This window comes from Ambystoma mexicanum, chromosome 12 (assembly GCF_040938575.1).
Source record: "Ambystoma mexicanum isolate Mex_15411 chromosome 12, UKY_AmexF1_1, whole genome shotgun sequence".
Classification (NCBI taxonomy): Eukaryota; Metazoa; Chordata; class Amphibia; order Caudata; family Ambystomatidae; genus Ambystoma; species Ambystoma mexicanum.
This window is the reverse complement of record NC_090936.1, coordinates 1,003,636,353-1,003,656,326: the sequence shown is the minus strand read 5'-3', so window position 1 is coordinate 1,003,656,326 and position 19,974 is coordinate 1,003,636,353. Positions and strand designations below refer to the sequence as shown.

The following is a 19,974-nucleotide window of genomic DNA, read 5'->3' as shown; positions in this document are numbered from 1 at the left end:
ATCTCCCATGTACAGGCCCATCCCTCCCCACCCAGCTGCTTAGGAATCCCTTTGATCTCCCATATTCATCCTTCCCTGAAGAGCCCTATAGGAATATACCAGATCTCCCATGTACAGGTTCATCCATCCATGCCCAGCTGTATCGGAATCCCACGGATCACCCACGTCCATCCTTCCCTGCAAAATAGGAATATAACACATCTCCCATGTACAGGTCCATCCCTCCCTGCCCACCCGTGTAGGAATCCCTTGGTGCTCCCATATTCATCCTTCCCTGAAGAATCTCATAGGAATATTTCAGATCTCCCATGTACAGGTCCATCCCTCCCCACCCAGCTGTGAAGGGATCCCTTGGATCTCCCATATTCATCCTTCCCTGAAGAGCCCTATAGGAATACACCAGATCTCCCCTGTAAAGGTCCATCCCTCCCCACCCAGCTGTGAAGGGATCCCTGGGATCTCCCATATTCATCCTTCCCTGAAGAGGAATATACAGATCTCTCATGTGCATGTCCATCCCTCCCCGCCCACCTGCATAGGAATCCCTTGGATCGCCCATATTCATCCTTCCCTGAAGAGCCCTATAGGAATATATAGATCTCCCATGTACAGGCCCACCCCTCCCCCCCAGCTGCTTAGGAATCCCTTTGATCTCCCATCTTCATCCTTCCCTGAAGAGCCCTATAGGAATATACCAGATCTCCCATGTACAGGTTCATCCCTCCATGCCCAGCTGTATCGGAATCCCACGGATCACCCACGTCCATCCTTCCCTGCAGAATAGGAATATAACACATCTCCCATGTACAGGTCCATCCCTCCCTGCCCACCCATGTAGGAATCCCTTGGCGCTCCCATATTCATCCTTCCCTGAAGAATCCCATAGGAATATTTCACATCTCCCATGTACAGGTCCATCCCTCCCTGCCCACCCGTATATGAATCCCACGGATCACCCATGTCCATCCTTCCCTGCAGACCCCTATATGAATATAACAGATCTCTCATGTACAGGTCCAACTCTCCCTGCCAAGTGGATAGGAATACCTTGGATCTCCCATGTTCATCCCTCCCTGCAGAGCCCTATAGGAATATAAAATCTCCAATGTACAGGTTCGTCCCTCCCTTCCCAGCTGTATCGGAATCCCACGGATCACCCATGTCCATCCTTCCCTGCAGAGCCCAATAGGAAAATAGCAGATCTCCCATGTACAGGTACATCCCAGCCCACCGAGCTGTATAGGAAACCCACAGATCTCCCATGTTCATCCTTCTCCACTGAGCACTATATGAACATAAGATCTCTTATCCCTGCCCGCCCAGCTGTATAAGAATCCCTTGTCTCTCCCATATTCATCCTTCCCTGAAGAATCCCATAGGACTATACCAGATCTCCAATGTACAGGTCCACCCCTCCCCGCCCAGCTGTATAGGAATCCCTTGGATCTCTCGTGTAGTGGTTCATCCCTCCGCACTGAGCTATATAGGAATCCCTTGGAGCAGGTTTATCCCTCCTCCCGTTCTTGGATCCGTATTTTTTCACCTGCACACAATGGGTCAGAATCACACACAGGTGAATTCCTCCCCTCCCAAATGAGGCACTCACAGACCTCGAGGGCTTGGAACAACTATTACATAATTTGTTTGCATGCCCCTGTCTAACCAAGACTGCGTGTGATCTTTGTAGTGGCTTAATCCTGCAAGCCCCACGTCTTTAGACCACTCACACGCTCTTCTTCTCGTTTTTGATATGACGCCTTTTCAGTGTATCTTTCTCGCGTGTGTTTTTTACTGCCCTTCCTCTATTGATGTGAAAAGAATATGAGCGCTTTTCAGTCGATCCTTCCTGCAGTTGGGTGATAGTTTGCCACTGCTCATAGATGGCTTCTTGGTCTTGGGTTGTGATTGTTGCTCAGGGTGCGAAAGGAGCGTTTAAATGTATCCAAAACAAAACGGGGCTCGTCCGGGATTTGAACCCGGGACCTCTCGCACCCAAAGCGAGAATCTCAATAAATCGTTATCTCCAGCTTCGCTGCTTTGGAAAAAAAAATTCTCGGCAGAGGGCGCTGTGCTCGAGGTCGTGGCGTCGATTGTCCCTCGACATACTCCGTACTCTGTCGACGTCACTGATGGTATAAGTAACTCGAGCCGCGCCCGTTGCTTTAGTTCCATTTTTCCGATCGCTTCGCTATCGAGAACGGCGCGCTTCTATTTTCTGTGAAGAAAATGTCATCATCTTCGACACCTTCTACACCCAGAACTGGGTTTAAAAAGTGTGCACATTGTGGGTCTAAAATGTCGATTACCGATCCCCACCGGATTTGTCTCTGGTGTCTCGGTTCCAGTCACCGAACCGACGACTGCGGCTCCTGCCAATCGATGACTGAAAAAGCTCTTCGTGAGAGGAGAGGTAAACTGTCGGTGGGGAGGGAGGCCTCAAAAAAGGTTTTGTAACAAAAACATAAGAAAGCAACTGATTCTAAGGGATCGGATCGCCATAGGCACTCGAAGAGATCTCGATCTAGAAGTAGATCGAGACATTCTTTGTCGTCATCTTCTTCTTCAGAGTCGACCGAAGAAATTCGTTGTCCGACTAAATCGGATTCTCCCAGTAAGTGGGAAGAATTCTGCAAAAAGATGATGGAGGTTTTCGAGAATGCGGCCTCGACCCCCTCGAAAGAACCTCGAATAAGCCATACCCCTAAGGTCGCTCCATTGGACGACAAAGGGAAGTCCAAGGCTACTATGGCTAAGACCATTAGCGTCGAGGAATACAAAAAACCTCGAGTCGATGTAAAACCGTACAAGAAACTTCGAGAGTCGAGCACCTCTCCAGTGCCGGCCAAGAAACACAAATCGTCGAAAGACTTCGACAACTTCGTCGACGCCCTCGACGTCGATAATTTCGACACCAAAGCCAAATGCGTCATTGACGCCATTATCGAAGTCATCTTCGAAAACTTCGAAGACTTCGAAGACACCCTCGAAAACTTCGAGGGATTTGCCATTTCCTTCTAAGCAGATGGAAGAGGAAGAAAGGAGACTCACTCCTTTGCCCAGATCGGACTTTTTCAAATCTATGTCTGCAATCTATGAAGAGTCTGCTTCAGAAGAAGAAGACAAAGTTACTCCTTTGGGAGTTACTTATGGTACAAGACAAGTTCCTGAAGAACTTATTGACCAGGAATCTAGAATGAGAGACCTGAGTGATACTCTACATTCTGCCAGTGGAGTTGACACATCCCCAGAATTAGAGTTCGCCAAAACTGATCCTGCAGAGCATGCAGATGCTGGGTACAGGGGTCTTATGACCAGGGTAGTTGAATACATGGGTTGGGGTAATACTTCACCCATTTTTGAACAAGATGACATGACGGATATTATCGTCAAGGGACCTCAGAAGGATCCTGTTCTCCCTTTTCACAGGGCCCTTCAAAGGACTGTGGAGAAAAACTGGGAGAAACCAGAAACCATTGCTGCTGCAGACAGCACTTTTCCAAGAAAATATAGACCGGCTGGATCGGATCAAGAATATTTGAATAAACATCCGACTCCAGAGAGTTTCGTCATTCAAGCAGCATCCACTTCAAAACAAACTGCTTATCCAACTATCCCTCCAGATAGAGAGGATAAAAAGATTGACGCCTGGGCACGTAAAGTTTTCACGTCAGGCAGTATGGCACTTAAGTCGGCAAATGTCATCTGTACCCTAGACAGGTTTACCCATACCCTGTGGGACTGTATTTCGGCGGCGGCTGATCATATTCCGAGAAGCGAGGAAAGGGAAGGCTTCCTGAATATAGTCAAAGACGGGAAGGAGCAATGGGGGAATGCCTCCAGTCTGGACTGGATACTGCTGATAGTATCAGCAGGTCCATGGCTGCAAGCGTTGTGATACGCAGATTTGCGTGGTTGAGGAAGTCGGGATTTGCACCGGACGTGCAAGCTAGACTCCTCAACATGCCCTTTGATGGCTCGAGGCTCTTTGGCAGAAAGGCTGATGAAAGCCTTGAAAAACTTCAGACCTCGAAAGCGGCAGCTAAATCACTTAGCGCCTCTTTGCACCAGCCTCTTAAACCCTATTCCGGCTCATCTTCCTGGAGAGGTCGTTCTTTTCGATACTACTCCTCTTTTGGCAGAGGAAGAGGACAGGCCTCTCAAAGGGGCAAAAGGAACTTCCCTCGTGGAACACGGGGAAGAGGTGCAAAATCAGCCTCAGGAGCGGCATCTGTACCCTCAGCCACTCTTGCAGCCGCCTTCAAATCCCTCTGAGACCTTGTTACACAAAACACCAGTGGGAGGCAGGATCTCTCAACATCTGAAGGAATGGCGGGGCATTACCTCAGATGCTTGGGCACTGGAAACAGTAGCCCAAGGTTACTGTCTCCCCTTTCTAAAAAGGCCTCAGAATCATCCACCGGGAGCCAACTCCGTCAAAATTCCGGATCCGCTCCTGTTGCAGGAAATTTTAACCCTGCTAGAGAAAGGTGCCATACAACTGGTACCTGTAGCGGAGAGGAACAGGGGTTGGTACTCCCTATATTTTCTCATCCCAAAAAAGGACAGAGGACTGAGACCCATCTTGGACTTGAGAAACTTGAACAAGTTCCTCAGGAAGCACAAGTTCAAGATGGTGACTCTTTCTCAGATCCTTCTGGCTCTCCAACTCCAAGATTGGTTGGTATCATTGGACCTTCAGGATGCTTACTTTCATGTGCCAATCCATCCAAAGCACAGAAGGTACCTGAGGTTCGCGATTGGCAATTCTCATTATCAGTTTCGAGTTCTGCCATTCGGGTTGACCTCCGCCCCGAGGGTTTTCACCAAACTGTTGACGGTTGTGGCAGCAAGTTTCAGGAAAGGACGTATTCACATATATCCCTAACTGGACGACTGGTTGATCAGAGCAAGTTCTCCAGAACAAGGTCAGGAACATCTTTCGATCACCTGCCACTTCCTCCACAAACTGGGCTTCTCCCTCAATTTCAAGAAGTCCCACATGATACCAGCCAGGAAACTCCAGTTTATCGGAGCAGTCTTGGACACTTCATCGGGAAAAGCCTCGCCTCCCGAAGTGAGAGCTCTCCACATCCAGCAGATGGTAACAAAATTCCAGAATGCCCAACGTCTACCGGCCTTCGATTTTCTCAGGTTGCTCGGCCTCATGACATCCTGCATTTTTCTAGTACCAGAGGCCAGGTTGAGAATGAGATCCCTTCAATGGGCACTCAGAACTCAGTGGTCCCAGTTCTCAGGGAATATGTCGGATCTTCTGCAAGTCCCGAGCGCAGTTGCTCAGGATCTTCTATGGTGGGCTTGCAACGACAACATTCTCAAGGGAGAGTCTTTTTGGCAACCATGGCCGGAGATAACGGTAGTGACGGACGCCTCACTCACGGGGTGGGGAGCACACACCAACGATCTGACAATCAGCGGTCGTTGGTCTCCATCGGAGTCCAAACTACACATCAACCTATTAGAGCTGAGGGCAATCAGACTAGCTCTGAAGGCCTTTCTGCCCTCTGTACAGGGAAAGCATGTTCTGATAATGACGGACAACACGGTGGCCATGTACTACCTTAACAAGAGAGGAGGTGTAGGGTCACTGCCACTGTGCAGAGAGGCAATGCAGCTCTGGTTCTGGGCAATACGAGAAGGAATCTCTCTGTCGGCAATTCACCTAGCCGGAGAGAAGAACACGGCGGCAGACGCTCTGAGCAGGCAGAGCACGGTCTCTCACGAGTGGTAGCTGGCTCTGGAAGTCCTTCTGGAGATCTTCGCCCTTTGGGGAGCCCCTCAAGTGGATCTGTTCGCCACCGCGATCAACCGGAAGTGCGATCAGTACTGCTCAAGGGAATTTCCTCAAAGAGGAGCTCTGGGAGACGCATTCGTAGTGGAGTGGAAGTTTCCACTGCTGTACGCGTTTCCCCCAGTCCCCGTGATTCCTCAAGTAATCAGGAGGTTGAGAAAGTTCAGGAAAACCATGATCCTAATTGCCCCGGATTGGGCCAGGAGGACGTGGTACCCGGACCTTCTAGACATGTCCATCTGCCCTCCAATACGTCATCCGCAAAGAGAGGATCTTCTCTCGCAAGAGGAAGGTCGGGTTCTCTATCCAGAGGTCAAGACACTCAACCTTCACGCATGGTTTCTGAGAGGTTGAGATACAAGGATTGGGATCTTCCGGATGACGTAATGGAAATCTTGCTTTCGGCCAGAAGACCAGCAGCAAAGTCTTTGTACCGATGTCGCTGGAATAGGTTTAGTAACTGGTGCAAAGACAAGGATGTGGACCCTTTTCAATGTGGCACCCCAATGGTGCTTTCTTTTCTAATACATCTAGCTAATCTGGGGCTCCAGATAGGAACAATAAAAGGATACCTTGCTGCGCTGTCCATTTTCAAGCGCTCCTCGGAAGAGGTTTCATACTTCAAAATACAGTTAATAATTCAATTCTTAAAGGGGCTCACTAATGTATACCCTCCAGTACCTTTTCATGTACCAACCTGGGACTTAAATTTAGTATTAAAATTCTTGACTTGCATACCTTTTGAGCCTCTGCACTCATGTCCATTGAGGCTTTTAACTCTAAAAACTGTCCTCCTTGTGGCCCTATCATCAGCCTGCAGGGTTAGCGAACTTCAGGCTCTCTCATGCAAACCACCATATACTATTTTTTATAAAGATAAGGTAGTCCTTAAGATTAAACCTTCATTTTTGCCAAAAGTAGTCTCGGACTTCCATTTGTCACAAAAAATAGTACTTCCAACGTTTTATCCTTCTCCTCACCTGGGCAAAGAAGAGGAGAGATTACATAGATTAGATTCCAAGAGGGCTCTTAGTTTTTACATCTCTAGGATGGCTAAATTGAGACAAGATGACCAACTGTTTGTGGGTTACACTGGTCAAAAATTAGGCCATCTAGAAATCCCTCATATCTTGCATGTATCATTTCCTCCCTTCTTGCAAATCTAGTATGGAAATCCCCCAAATCTCTCATCCCTTCCGGCAAAGCTGCATATGCATCATCCAATATATCTCACAGGAACAGATTCACCCCTCCCCGTGGAGCCCAATAGCAATCTTGCATATAGGAATGCACAGGTTCATCCCGTCCGTCGTGCTCTATAGGAATGCCAAGGATCTTCCGTTTAAAGGCTCACCATTCCCCTCAGAGCCCTAGAGGAATCCCCCATATCTCCTATGTTTCGTTTCCTCCATCCCTGCAAAGGTAGCAAAGGGACCTCAGATATCTGTCATTTATCGTCTCATCTCTCCACACAGAACTGTATAGGAATCCCACTGATCACCATGTGCAGGGTTATCCCTCCCTGCGAAGCCATATAGGCCTCATCCCAAATATCTCCCAGGAGCAGGTTAATCCCTTCCCGATGAGCCAATATACAAACCCCATAAATCTTCCCTGTGCAGGTTCATCCCTCTCCGCAGAGCCCTTTAAGAATCCCCCACATCTACTATATATCATTTCCCCCCACCCCCATGGGAATCCCACAGATCTCCCATATATATGTTCATTCTTCTAGAGATCTCCCATTTATAAGTTCATCCCTCAATTTAGAGCTGATTGGAATTTGCACACATTAGCATGTACATCCCTCCCCGTGCATCCCTACAGAAATCCCTCACATCTATGTGTCTGCTCATCCCTCCGAGCACAGCCGTATAGGAATAGCACACATAGGATTGAACATATTCCTCCCTTCCCACTGAGCCCTACATGGATATCACAGATCCCCAATGTTCATCCTTCCCAGCAGAGACCTTTAGGAATATAACAGATCCCCCATGTACAGGTTCACCCCTCCCCGCTCAGCTGCATAGGAATCCCTTGGATCTCCCATTTTCAGTCTTCCCTGAAGAGCCCTATAGGAATATACCAGATCTCCCATGTAAAGGTCCATCCCTCCCCACCCAGCTGTGAAGGGATCCCTTGGATCTCCCATATTCATCCTTCCCTGAAGAGGAATATACAGATCTCTGATGTACATGTCCATCCCTCCCCGCCCACCTGCATAGGAATTCCTTGGATCTCCCATATTCATCCTTCCCTGAAGAGCCCTATAGGAATATATCAGATCTCCCATGTACAGTTCATCCCTCCATGCCCAGCTGTATCGGAATCCCACGGATCACCCATGTCCATCCTTCCCTGCAGAATAGGAATATAACACATCTCCCATGTACAGGTCCATCCCTCCCTGCCCAGCTGTATCGGAATCCCATGGATCACCCATGTCCATCCTTCCCTGCAGAATAGGAATATAACACATCTCCCATGTACAGGTCCATCCCTCCCTGCACAGCTGTATCGGAATCCCACAGATTACCCATGTCCATCCTTCCCTGCAGAGCCCTATTGGAATATAACAGATCTCCCATGTACAGGTCCATCCCTCCCTGCCCATCCGTATAGGAATCCCTTGGCTCTCCCATATTCATCCTTCCCTGAAGAGCCCTATATGAATATACCAGATCTCCCCTGTAAAGGTCCATCCCTCCCCACCCAGCTGTGAAGGGATCCCTTGGATCTCCCATATTCATCCTTCCCTGAAGAGGAATATACAGATCTCTCATGTACATGTCCATCCCTCCCCGCCCACCTGCATAGGAATCCCTTGGATCGCCCATATTGATCCTTCCCTGAAGAGCCCTATAGGAATATATAGATCTCCCATGTACAGGCCCATCCCTCCCCACCCAGCTGCTTAGGAATCCCTTTGATCTCCCATATTCATCCTTCCCTGAAGAGCCCTATAGGAATATACCAGATCTCCCATGTACAGGTTCATCCATCCATGCCCAGCTGTATCGGAATCCCACGGATCACCCACGTCCATCCTTCCCTGCAAAATAGGAATATAACACATCTCCCATGTACAGGTCCATCCCTCCCTGCCCACCCGTGTAGGAATCCCTTGGTGCTCCCATATTCATCCTTCCCTGAAGAATCTCATAGGAATATTTCAGATCTCCCATGTACAGGTCCATCCCTCCCCACCCAGCTGTGAAGGGATCCCTTGGATCTCCCATATTCATCCTTCCCTGAAGAGCCCTATAGGAATATACCAGATCTCCCCTGTAAAGGTCCATCCCTCCCCACCCAGCTGTGAAGGGATCCCTTGGATCTCCCATATTCATCCTTCCCTGAAGAGGAATATACAGATCTCTCATGTGCATGTCCATCCCTCCACGCCCACCTGCATAGGAATCCCTTGGATCGCCCATATTCATCCTTCCCTGAAGAGCCCTATAGGAATATATAGATCTCCCATGTACAGGCCCACCCCTCCCCACCCAGCTGCTTAGGAATCCCTTTGATCTCCCATCTTCATCCTTCCCTGAAGAGCCCTATAGGAATATACCAGATCTCCCATGTACAGGTTCATCCCTCCATGCCCAGCTGTATCGGAATCCCACGGATCACCCACGTCCATCCTTCCCTGCAGAATAGGAATATAACACATCTCCCATGTACAGGTCCATCCCTCCCTGCCCACCCATGTAGGAATCCCTTGGCGCTCCCATATTCATCCTTCCCTGAAGAATCCCATAGGAATATTTCACATCTCCCATGTACAGGTCCATCCCTCCCTGCCCACCCGTATATGAATCCCACGGATCACCCATGTCCATCCTTCCCTGCAGACCCCTATATGAATATAACAGATCTCTCATGTACAGGTCCAACTCTCCCTGCCAAGTGGATAGGAATACCTTGGATCTCCCATGTTCATCCCTCCCTGCAGAGCCCTATAGGAATATAAGATCTCCAATGTACAGGTTCGTCCCTCCCTTCCCAGCTGTATCGGAATCCCACGGATCACCCATGTCCATCCTTCCCTGCAGAGCCCAATAGGAAAATAGCAGATCTCCCATGTACAGGTACATCCCAGCCCACCGAGCTGTATAGGAAACCCACAGATCTCCCATGTTCATCCTTCTCCACTGAGCACTATATGAACATAAGATCTCTTATCCATGCCCGCCCAGCTGTATAAGAATCCCTTGTCTCTCCCATATTCATCCTTCCCTGAAGAATCCCATAGGACTATACCAGATCTCCAATGTACAGGTCCACCCCTCCCCGCCCAGCTGTATAGGAATCCCTTGGATCTCTCGTGTAGTGGTTCATCCCTCCGCACTGAGCTATATAGGAATCCCTTGGAGCAGGTTTATCCCTCCTCCCGTTCTTGGATCCGTATTTTTTCACCTGCACACAATGGGTCAGAATCACACACAGGTGAATTCCTCCCCTCCCAAATGAGGCACTCACAGACCTCGAGGGCTTGGAACAACTATTACATAATTTGTTTGCATGCCCCTGTCCAACCAAGACTGCGTGTGATCTTTGTAGTGGCTTAATCCTGCAAGCCCCACGTCTTTAGACCACTCACACGCTCTTCTTCTCGTTTTTGATATGACGCCTTTTCAGTGTATCTTTCTCGCGTGTGTTTTTTACTGCCCTTCCTCTATTGATGTGAAAAAAATATGAGCGCTTTTCAGTCGATCCTTCCTGCAGTTGGGTGATAGTTTGCCACTGCTCATAGATGGCTTCTTGGTCTTGGGTTGTGATTGTTGCTCAGGGTGCGAAAGGAGCGTTTAAATGTATCCAAAACAAAACGGGGCTCGCACCAAAAGCGTGAATCATACCCCTAGACCAACGAGCAAGCTGTGAGCAGAGCCATGAGCGAGCAGTCAGCCTTGTGGCGTGCCACATCAGCACTGCTTCCTATTTTACTGTTCATTTATGCATGATATTAAATGGGAGTTTTGTGTTGCAATCACAACTGATCGTTAATATCAGTTCACCCTCCTATTAAATTTAGAGGTGGAAAGACATTGCCCGTTTTGTTAATTTATGTACACAGTTTTGAAAAAAAGAGGTGTCATTTTGCTGAAAGCAACTCTGACTCTGTACGATGCCCCTCCCTGCCTGATCCTCTCCATGATCTCTAGCATCTTGCACTGCGCGATTGAAACATGAATGAGAGGATACTGCTCCAGTCTGTGGAAAAGTGGATCTGAGAGTCTTATGAAATTATGCACAGCAGCTGTGCAGTGGCTCGTTGGTCTAGGGGTATGATTCTCGCTTAGGGTGCGAGAGGTCCCGGGTTCAAATCCCGGACGAGCCCTCACTTCTTTTTTGACTCTTTCCAAATACGAAATAAACACAAGATTTAAATCTTCTATCACAATAAAACAACAGCACTTTAGGATTTGAAGCCGCAACCCTATCGCACCCAAAGCAACAATCATACCAATTGACCAAGAAGCAGACCCACATAGAGCAAGGTGCTGAGATGGGAGTGGAATCTTTCACAGCTCCAAGTCCATTGAGTGCAGCATAAGGGACTGGGGCTGCTCAGAGCATGTACACATCGCAATCCTAATGTGGTGAGCTCAATGGAATAAGGGCAGCGAGCCGGTCCTTGGAGATAGAGCTCTGATTACACATTTCTGTACATGGGCTCTTGGGTGCCAACTATTGATTTTCGCAACGGGGTCCAAAACGAAATTTTTATTTTCGCTATGACGGCACAAATTCCATCTCCAGGGCCAAAGCACACATTTTACAGCACATGTAGCAGCAGTAAATGGAAGAAAGCCATAGCATTACAGGCATGGCATGTCTAAATATAACCCCTCAGCAACAGTCGCCTAACCTGCTGAGGTGTGTCTGCAGCATTCTGCTTTAGTATTCCCTACCTCTCCCATGCCCGCAAACCGCTTAAGCCGGTCCCCCACTCACACACCTCCCCAATCAAGGCTAAGGGGACAATGATGCAGCCTTCCCTCTTTGAAATGAGCAACACTTGCTAATTTTGCAAGCTGTGTACTAAGCTTTATTAAGTCCGAGCCCAGCACGGGAGGAGCCAGAAGCCCTGCTTCGCCCAGTGATATCGAAGAGCATGTCACTGAATCTTTTATATTTCATGGTTTGTGGTTGTAGAAACTCCACGGGGCAACATAATACTCCTGCCCCCCCATTGTTTGAGGAGAACAGGGGCAAGTGTGCCCTCTATCCCCATTTACTCGTTGCCTATACCTGAAGTGCCCTTAATGGTTGCCTGGTCCGTGCAAAGCAGCGTAAGTGGCAGGGGGGAATAGGTACACGGTACAAATGCCCCAGAACTTCATGCACTCTGCCTTGCCCTCCACCCTCCTCTACCTTCGTTGAGAGTTTTCCCATTTTTAGAATACACTTTTCTTTTGCTGTCAAACGTTTTGCTAGGAAGTGTCCCTAGTGTTTAGCGGCTGAACGTTGACCTCACAATATCTCCTCATTGGATAATCCTTCATTACCTCAACGGCCTTCTTCTTCGGCCTAGTACTTAAGAGGTATCAATCCGCATGACAGGGACCCTTTCCTTTTTTTTTTTTGTTGTTGCAGATTCCACGCTTTTCCACCAAGAGCCCAATACCCACAGATGAAGGTTTTCTAGTGTGGGAATCCCCCAGATTTCCCATCTACAGGTTCATCCCCCCCTGCAGAGCCGTATAGGAATCGCATATTTAGGAATGCACAGGTTCATCCCTTGCGCAGGGCCCTATAGAAATCCCAAGGATCTCCAGTGTACAGGTTCAACATTCCCAGCTAAGCCATCTAGAAATCCCTCATATCTCGCATGTATCGTTTCCTCCCTTCTTGCAAATCTAGTATGGAAATCCCCCAAATCTCCCAATTACAGGTTCATCCCTTCCGGCAAAGCTGCATATGCATCATCCAATATATCTCACAGGAGCCGATTCACCCCTCCCCGTGGAGCCCAATAGGAATCTTGCATATAGGAATGCCCAGGTTCATCCCGTCCATCGTGCTCAATAGGAATGCCAAGGATCTTCAGTTTAAAGGCTCACCATTCCCCTCAGAGCCCTAGAGGAATCCCCCATATCTCCTGTGTTTCGTTTCCTCCATCCCTGCAAAGGTAGCAAAGGGACCTCAGATATCTGTCATTTATCGGCTCATCTCTCCACACAGAACTGTATAGGAATCCCATTGATCACCATGTGCAGGGTTATCCCTCCCTGCGAAGCCATATAGGCCTCATCCCATATATCTCCCAGGAACAGGTTAATCCCTTCCCGATGAGCCAATATACAAACCCCATAAATCTTCCCTGTGCAGGTTCATCCCTCTCCGCAGAGCCCTTTAAGAATCCCCCACATCTACTATATATCATTTCCCCCCACCCCCATGAGAATCCCACAGATCTCCCATGTATATGTTCATTCTTCTAGAGATCTCCCGTTTATAAGTTCATCCCTCAATTTAGAGCTGAATGGAATTTGCACACATTAGCATGTACATCCCTCCCCGTGCATCCCTACAGAAATCCCTCACATCTATGTGTCTGCTCATCCCTCCGAGCACAGCCGTATAGGAATAGCACACATAGGATTGAACATATTCCTCACTTCCCACTGAGCCCTACATGGATCTCACAGATCCCCAATGTTCATCCTTCCCAGCAGAGACCTTTAGGAATATAACAGATCCCCCATGTACAGGTTCACCCCTCCCCGCTCAGCTGCATAGGAATCCCTTGGGTCTCCCATTTTCAGGCTTCCCTGAAGAGCCCTATAGGAATATGCCAGATCTCCCATGTAAAGGTCCATCCCTCCCCACCCAGCTGTGAAGGGATCCCTTGGATCTCCCATATTCATCCTTCCCTGAAGAGCCCTATAGGAATATACCAGATCTCCCCTGTAAAGGTCCATCCCTCCCCACCCAGCTGTGAAGGGATCCCTTGGATCTCCCATATTCATCCTTCCCTGAAGAGGAATATACAGATCTCTCATGTGCATGTCCATCCCTCCCCGCCCACCTGCATAGGAATCCCTTGGATCGCCCATATTCATCCTTCCCTGAAGAGCCCTATAGGAATATATAGATCTCCCATGTACAGGCCCACCCCTCCCCACCCAGCTGCTTAGGAATCCCTTTGATCTCCCATATTCATCCTTCCCTGAAGAGCCCTATAGGAATATACCAGATCTCCCATGTACAGGTTCATCCCTCCATGCCCAGCTGTATCGGAATCCCACGGATCACCCACGTCCATCCTTCCCTGCAGAATAGGAATATAACACATCTCCCATGTACAGGTCCATCCCTCCCTGCCCACCCGTGTAGGAATCCCTTGGCGCTCCCATATTCATCCTTCCCTGAAGAATCCCATAGGAATATTTCACATCTCCCATGTACAGGTCCATCCCTCCCTGCCCACCCGTATATGAATCCCACGGATCACCCATGTCCATCCTTCCCTGCAGACCCCTATATGAATATAACAGATCTCTCATGTACAGGTCCAACTCTCCCTGCCAAGTGGATAGGAATACCTTGGATCTCCCATGTTCATCCCTCCCTGCAGAGCCCTATAGGAATATAACATCTCCAATGTACAGGTTCGTCCCTCCCTTCCCAGCTGTATCGGAATCCCACGGATCACCCATGTCCATCCTTGCCTGCAGAGCCCAATAGGAAAATAGCAGATCTCCCATGTACAGGTAGATCCCAGCCCACCGAGCTGTATAGGAAACCCACAGATCTCCCATGTTCATCCTTCTCCACTGAGCACTATATGAACATAAGATCTCTTATCCCTGCCCGCCCAGCTGTATAAGAATCCCTTGTCTCTCCCATATTCATCCTTCCCTGAAGAATCCCATAGGACTATACCAGATCTCCAATGTACAGGTCCACCCCTCCCCGCCCAGCTGTATAGGAATCCCTTGGATCTCTTGTGTAGTGGTTCATCCCTCCGCACTGAGCTATATAGGAATCCCTTGGAGCAGGTTTATCCCTCCTCCCGTTCTTGGATCCGTATTTTTTCACCTGCACACAATGGGTCAGAATCACACACAGGTGAATTCCTCCCCTCCCAAATGAGGCACTCACAGACCTCGAGGGCTTGGAACAACTATTACATAATTTGTTTGCATGCCCCTGTCCAACCAAGACTGCGTGTGATCTTTGTAGTGGCTTAATCCTGCAAGCCCCACGTCTTTAGACCACTCACACGCTCTTCTTCTCGTTTTTGATATGACGCCTTTTCAGTGTATCTTTCTCGCGTGTGTTTTTTACTGCCCTTCCTCTATTGATGTGAAAAAAATATGAGCGCTTTTCAGTCGATCCTTCCTGCAGTTGGGTGATAGTTTGCCACTGCTCATAGATGGCTTCTTGGTCTTGGGTTGTGATTGTTGCTCAGGGTGCGAAAGGAGCGTTTAAATGTATCCAAAACAAAACGGGGCTCGCACCAAAAGCGTGAATCATACCCCTAGACCAACGAGCAAGCTGTGAGCAGAGCCATGAGCGAGCAGTCAGCCTTGTGGCGTGCCACATCAGCACTGCTTCCTATTTTACTGTTCATTTATGCATGATATTAAATGGGAGTTTTGTGTTGCAATCACAACTGATCGTTAATATCAGTTCACCCTCCTATTAAATTTAGAGGTGGAAAGACATTGCCCGTTTTGTTAATTTATGTACACAGTTTTGAAAAAAAGAGGTGTCATTTTGCTGAAAGCAACTCTGACTCTGTACGATGCCCCTCCCTGCCTGATCCTCTCCATGATCTCTAGCATCTTGCACTGCGCGATTGAAACATGAATAAGAGGATACTGCTCCAGTCTGTGGAACAGTGGATCTGAGAGTCTTATGAAATTATGCACAGCAGCTGTGGAGTGGCTCGTTGGTCTAGGGATATGATTCTCGCTTAGGGTGCGAGAGGTCCCGGGTTCAAATCCCGGACGAGCCCTCACTTCTTTTTTGACTCTTTCCAAATACGAAATAAACACAAGATTTAAATCTTCTATCACAATAAAACAACAGCAGTTTAGGATTTGAAGCCGCAACCCTATCGCACCCAAAGCAACAATCATACCAATTGACCAAGAAGCAGACCCACATAGAGCAAGGTGCTGAGATGGGAGTGGAATCTTTCACAGCTCCAAGTCCATTGAGTGCAGCATAAGGGACTGGGGCTGCTCAGAGCATGTACACATCGCAATCCTAATGTGGTGAGCTCAATGGAATAAGGGCAGCGAGCCGGTCCTTGGAGATAGAGCTCTGATTACACATTTCTGTACAATGGCTCTTGGGTGCCAACTATTGATTTTCGCAACGGGGTCCAAAACGAAATTTTTATTTTCGCTATGACGGCACAAATTCCATCTCCAGGGCCAAAGCACACATTTTACAGCACATGTAGCAGCAGTAAATGGAAGAAAGCCAGAGCATTACAGGCATGGCATGTCTAAATATAACCCCTCAGCAACAGTCGCCTAACCTGCTGAGGTGTGTCTGCAGCATTCTGCTTTAGTATTCCCTACCTCTCCCATGCCCGCAAACCGCTTAAGCCGGTCCCCCACTCACACACCTCCCCAATCAAGGCTAAGGGGACAATGATGCAGCCTTCCCTCTTTGAAATGAGCAACACTTGCTAATTTTGCAAGCTGTGTACTAAGCTTTATTAAGTCCGAGCCCAGCACGGGAGGAGCCAGAAGCCCTGCTTCGCCCAGTGATATCGAAGAGCATGTCACTGAATCTTTTATATTTCATGGTTTGTGGTTGTAGAAACTCCACGGGGCAACATAATACTCCTGCCCCCCCATTGTTTGAGGAGAACAGGGGCAAGTGTGCCCTCTATCCCCATGTACTCGTTGCCTATACCTGAAGTGCCCTTAATGGTTGCCTGGTCCGTGCAAAGCAGCGTAAGCGGCAGGGGGGAATAGGTACACGGTACAAATGCCCCAGAACTTCATGCACTCTGCCTTGCCCTCCTCCCTCCTCTACCTTCGTTGAGAGTTTTCCCATTTTTAGAATACACTTTTCTTTTGCTGTCAAACGTTTTGCTAGGAATTGTCCCCAGTGTTTAGCGGCTGAACGTTGACCTCACTATATCTCCTCATTGGATAATCCTTCATTACCTCAACGGCCTTCTTCTTCGGCCTAGTACTTAAGAGGTATCAATCCGCATGACAGGGACCCTTTCCTTTTTTTTTTTTTGTTGTTGCAGATTCCACGCTTTTCCACCAAGAGCCCAATACCCACAGATGAAGGTTTTCTAGTGTGGGAATCCCCCAGATTTCCCATCTACAGGTTCATCCCCCCCTGCAGAGCCGTATAGGAATCGCATATTTAGGAATGCACAGGTTAATCCCTTGCGCAGGGCCCTATAGAAATCCCAAGGATCTCCAGTGTACAGGTTCAACATTCCCAGCTAAGCCATCTAGAAATCCCTCATATCTCGCATGTATCGTTTCCTCCCTTCTTGCAAATCTAGTATGGAAATCCCCCAAATCTCCCAATTACAGGTTCATCCCTTCCGGAAAAGCTGCATATGCATCATCCAATATATCTCACAGGAGCCGATTCACCCCTCCCCGTGGAGCCCAATAGGAATCTTGCATATAGGAATGCCCAGGTTCATCCCGTCCGTCGTGCTCAATAGGAATGCCAAGGATCTTCAGTTTAAAGGCTCACCATTCCCCTCAGAGCCCTAGAGGAATCCCCCATATCTCCTGTGTTTCGTTTCCTCCATCCCTGCAAAGGTAGCAAAGGGACCTCAGATATCTGTCATTTATCGGCTCATCTCTCCACACAGAACTGTATAGGAATCCCATTGATCACCATGTGCAGGGTTATCCCTCCCTGCGAAGCCATATAGGCCTCATCCCATATATCTCCCAGGAACAGGTTAATCCCTTCCCGATGAGCCAATATACAAACCCCATAAATCTTCCCTGTGCAGGTTCATCCCTCTCCGCAGAGCCCTTTAAGAATCCCCCACATCTACTATATATCATTTCCCCCCACCCCCATGAGAATCCCACAGATCTCCCATGTATATGTTCATTCTTCTAGAGATCTCCCGTTTATAAGTTCATCCCTCAATTTAGAGCTGAATGGAATTTGCACACATTAGCATGTACATCCCTCCCCGTGCATCCCTACAGAAATCCCTCACATCTATGTGTCTGCTCATCCCTCCGAGCACAGCCGTATAGGAATAGCACACATAGGATTGAACATATTCCTCACTTCCCACTGAGCCCTACATGGATCTCACAGATCCCCAATGTTCATCCTTCCCAGCAGAGACCTTTAGGAATATAACAGATCCCCCATGTACAGGTTCACCCCTCCCCGCTCAGCTGCATAGGAATCCCTTGGGTCTCCCATTTTCAGGCTTCCCTGAAGAGCCCTATAGGAATATGCCAGATCTCCCATGTAAAGGTCCATCCCTCCCCACCCAGCTGTGAAGGGATCCCTTGGATCTCCCATATTCATCCTTCCCTGAAGAGCCCTATAGGAATATACCAGATCTCCCCTGTAAAGGTCCATCCCTCCCCACCCAGCTGTGAAGGGATCCCTTGGATCTCCCATATTCATCCTTCCCTGAAGAGGAATATACAGATCTCTCATGTGCATGTCCATCCCTCCCCGCCCACCTGCATAGGAATCCCTTGGATCGCCCATATTCATCCTTCCCTGAAGAGCCCTATAGGAATATATAGATATCCCATGTACAGGCCCACCCCTCCCCACCCAGCTGCTTAGGAATCCCTTTGATCTCCCATATTCATCCTTCCCTGAAGAGCCCTATAGGAATATACCAGATCTCCCATGTACAGGTTCATCCCTCCATGCCCAGCTGTATCGGAATCCCACGGATCACCCACGTCCATCCTTCCCTGCAGAATAGGAATATAACACATCTCCCATGTACAGGTCCATCCCTCCCTGCCCACCCGTGTAGGAATCCCTTGGCGCTCCCATATTCATCCTTCCCTGAAGAATCCCATAGGAATATTTCACATCTCCCATGTACAGGTCCATCCCTCCCTGCCCACCCGTATATGAATCCCACGGATCACCCATGTCCATCCTTCCCTGCAGACCCCTATATGAATATAACAGATCTCTCATGTACAGGTCCAACTCTCCCTGCCAAGTGGATAGGAATACCTTGGATCTCCCATGTTCATCCCTCCCTGCAGAGCCCTATAGGAATATAACATCTCCAATGTACAGGTTCGTCCCTCCCTTCCCAGCTGTATCGGAATCCCACGGATCACCCATGTCCATCCTTGCCTGCAGAGCCCAATAGGAAAATAGCAGATCTCCCATGTACAGGTAGATCCCAGCCCACCGAGCTGTATAGGAAACCCACAGATCTCCCATGTTCATCCTTCTCCACTGAGCACTATATGAACATAAGATCTCTTATCCCTGCCCGCCCAGCTGTATAAGAATCCCTTGTCTCTCCCATATTCATCCTTCCCTGAAGAATCCCATAGGACTATACCAGATCTCCAATGTACAGGTCCACCCCTCCCCGCCCAGCTGTATAGGAATCCCTTGGATCTCTTGTGTAGTGGTTCATCCCTCCGCACTGAGCTATATAGGAATCCCTTGGAGCAGGTTTATCCCTCCTCCCGTTCTTGGATCCGTATTTTTTCACCTGCACACAATGGGTCAGAATCACACACAGGTGAATTCCTCCCCTCCCAAATGAGGCACTCACAGACCTCGAGGGCTTGGAACAACTATTACATAATTTGTTTGCATGCCCCTGTCCAACCAAGACTGCGTGTGATCTTTGTAGTGGCTTAATCCTGCAAGCCCCACGTCTTTAGACCACTCACACGCTCTTCTTCTCGTTTTTGATATGACGCCTTTTCAGTGTATCTTTCTCGCGTGTGTTTTTTACTGCCCTTCCTCTATTGATGTGAAAAAAATATGAGCGCTTTTCAGTCGATCCTTCCTGCAGTTGGGTGATAGTTTGCCACTGCTCATAGATGGCTTCTTGGTCTTGGGTTGTGATTGTTGCTCAGGGTACGAAAGGAGCGTTTAAATGTATCCAAAACAAAACGGGGCTCGTCCGGGATTTGAACCCGGGACCTCTCGCACCCAAAGCGAGAATCATACCCCTAGACCAACGAGCC

At 48.6% G+C, this 19,974-nt stretch overlaps 2 non-coding genes across 2 annotated transcripts; one reads left to right on the top strand and one right to left on the bottom strand.

Moving 5' to 3' along the window:
• The first annotated feature begins 11,081 nt into the window (after positions 1-11,081).
• On the top strand, positions 11,082-11,153 carry TRNAP-AGG (transfer RNA proline (anticodon AGG)). The gene has a single exon. It is a non-coding gene; the product is annotated as a tRNA-Pro (tRNA).
• Positions 11,154-19,902: 8,749 nt separating this feature from the next.
• Positions 19,903-19,974, bottom strand: TRNAP-UGG (transfer RNA proline (anticodon UGG)). The gene has a single exon. It is a non-coding gene; the product is annotated as a tRNA-Pro (tRNA).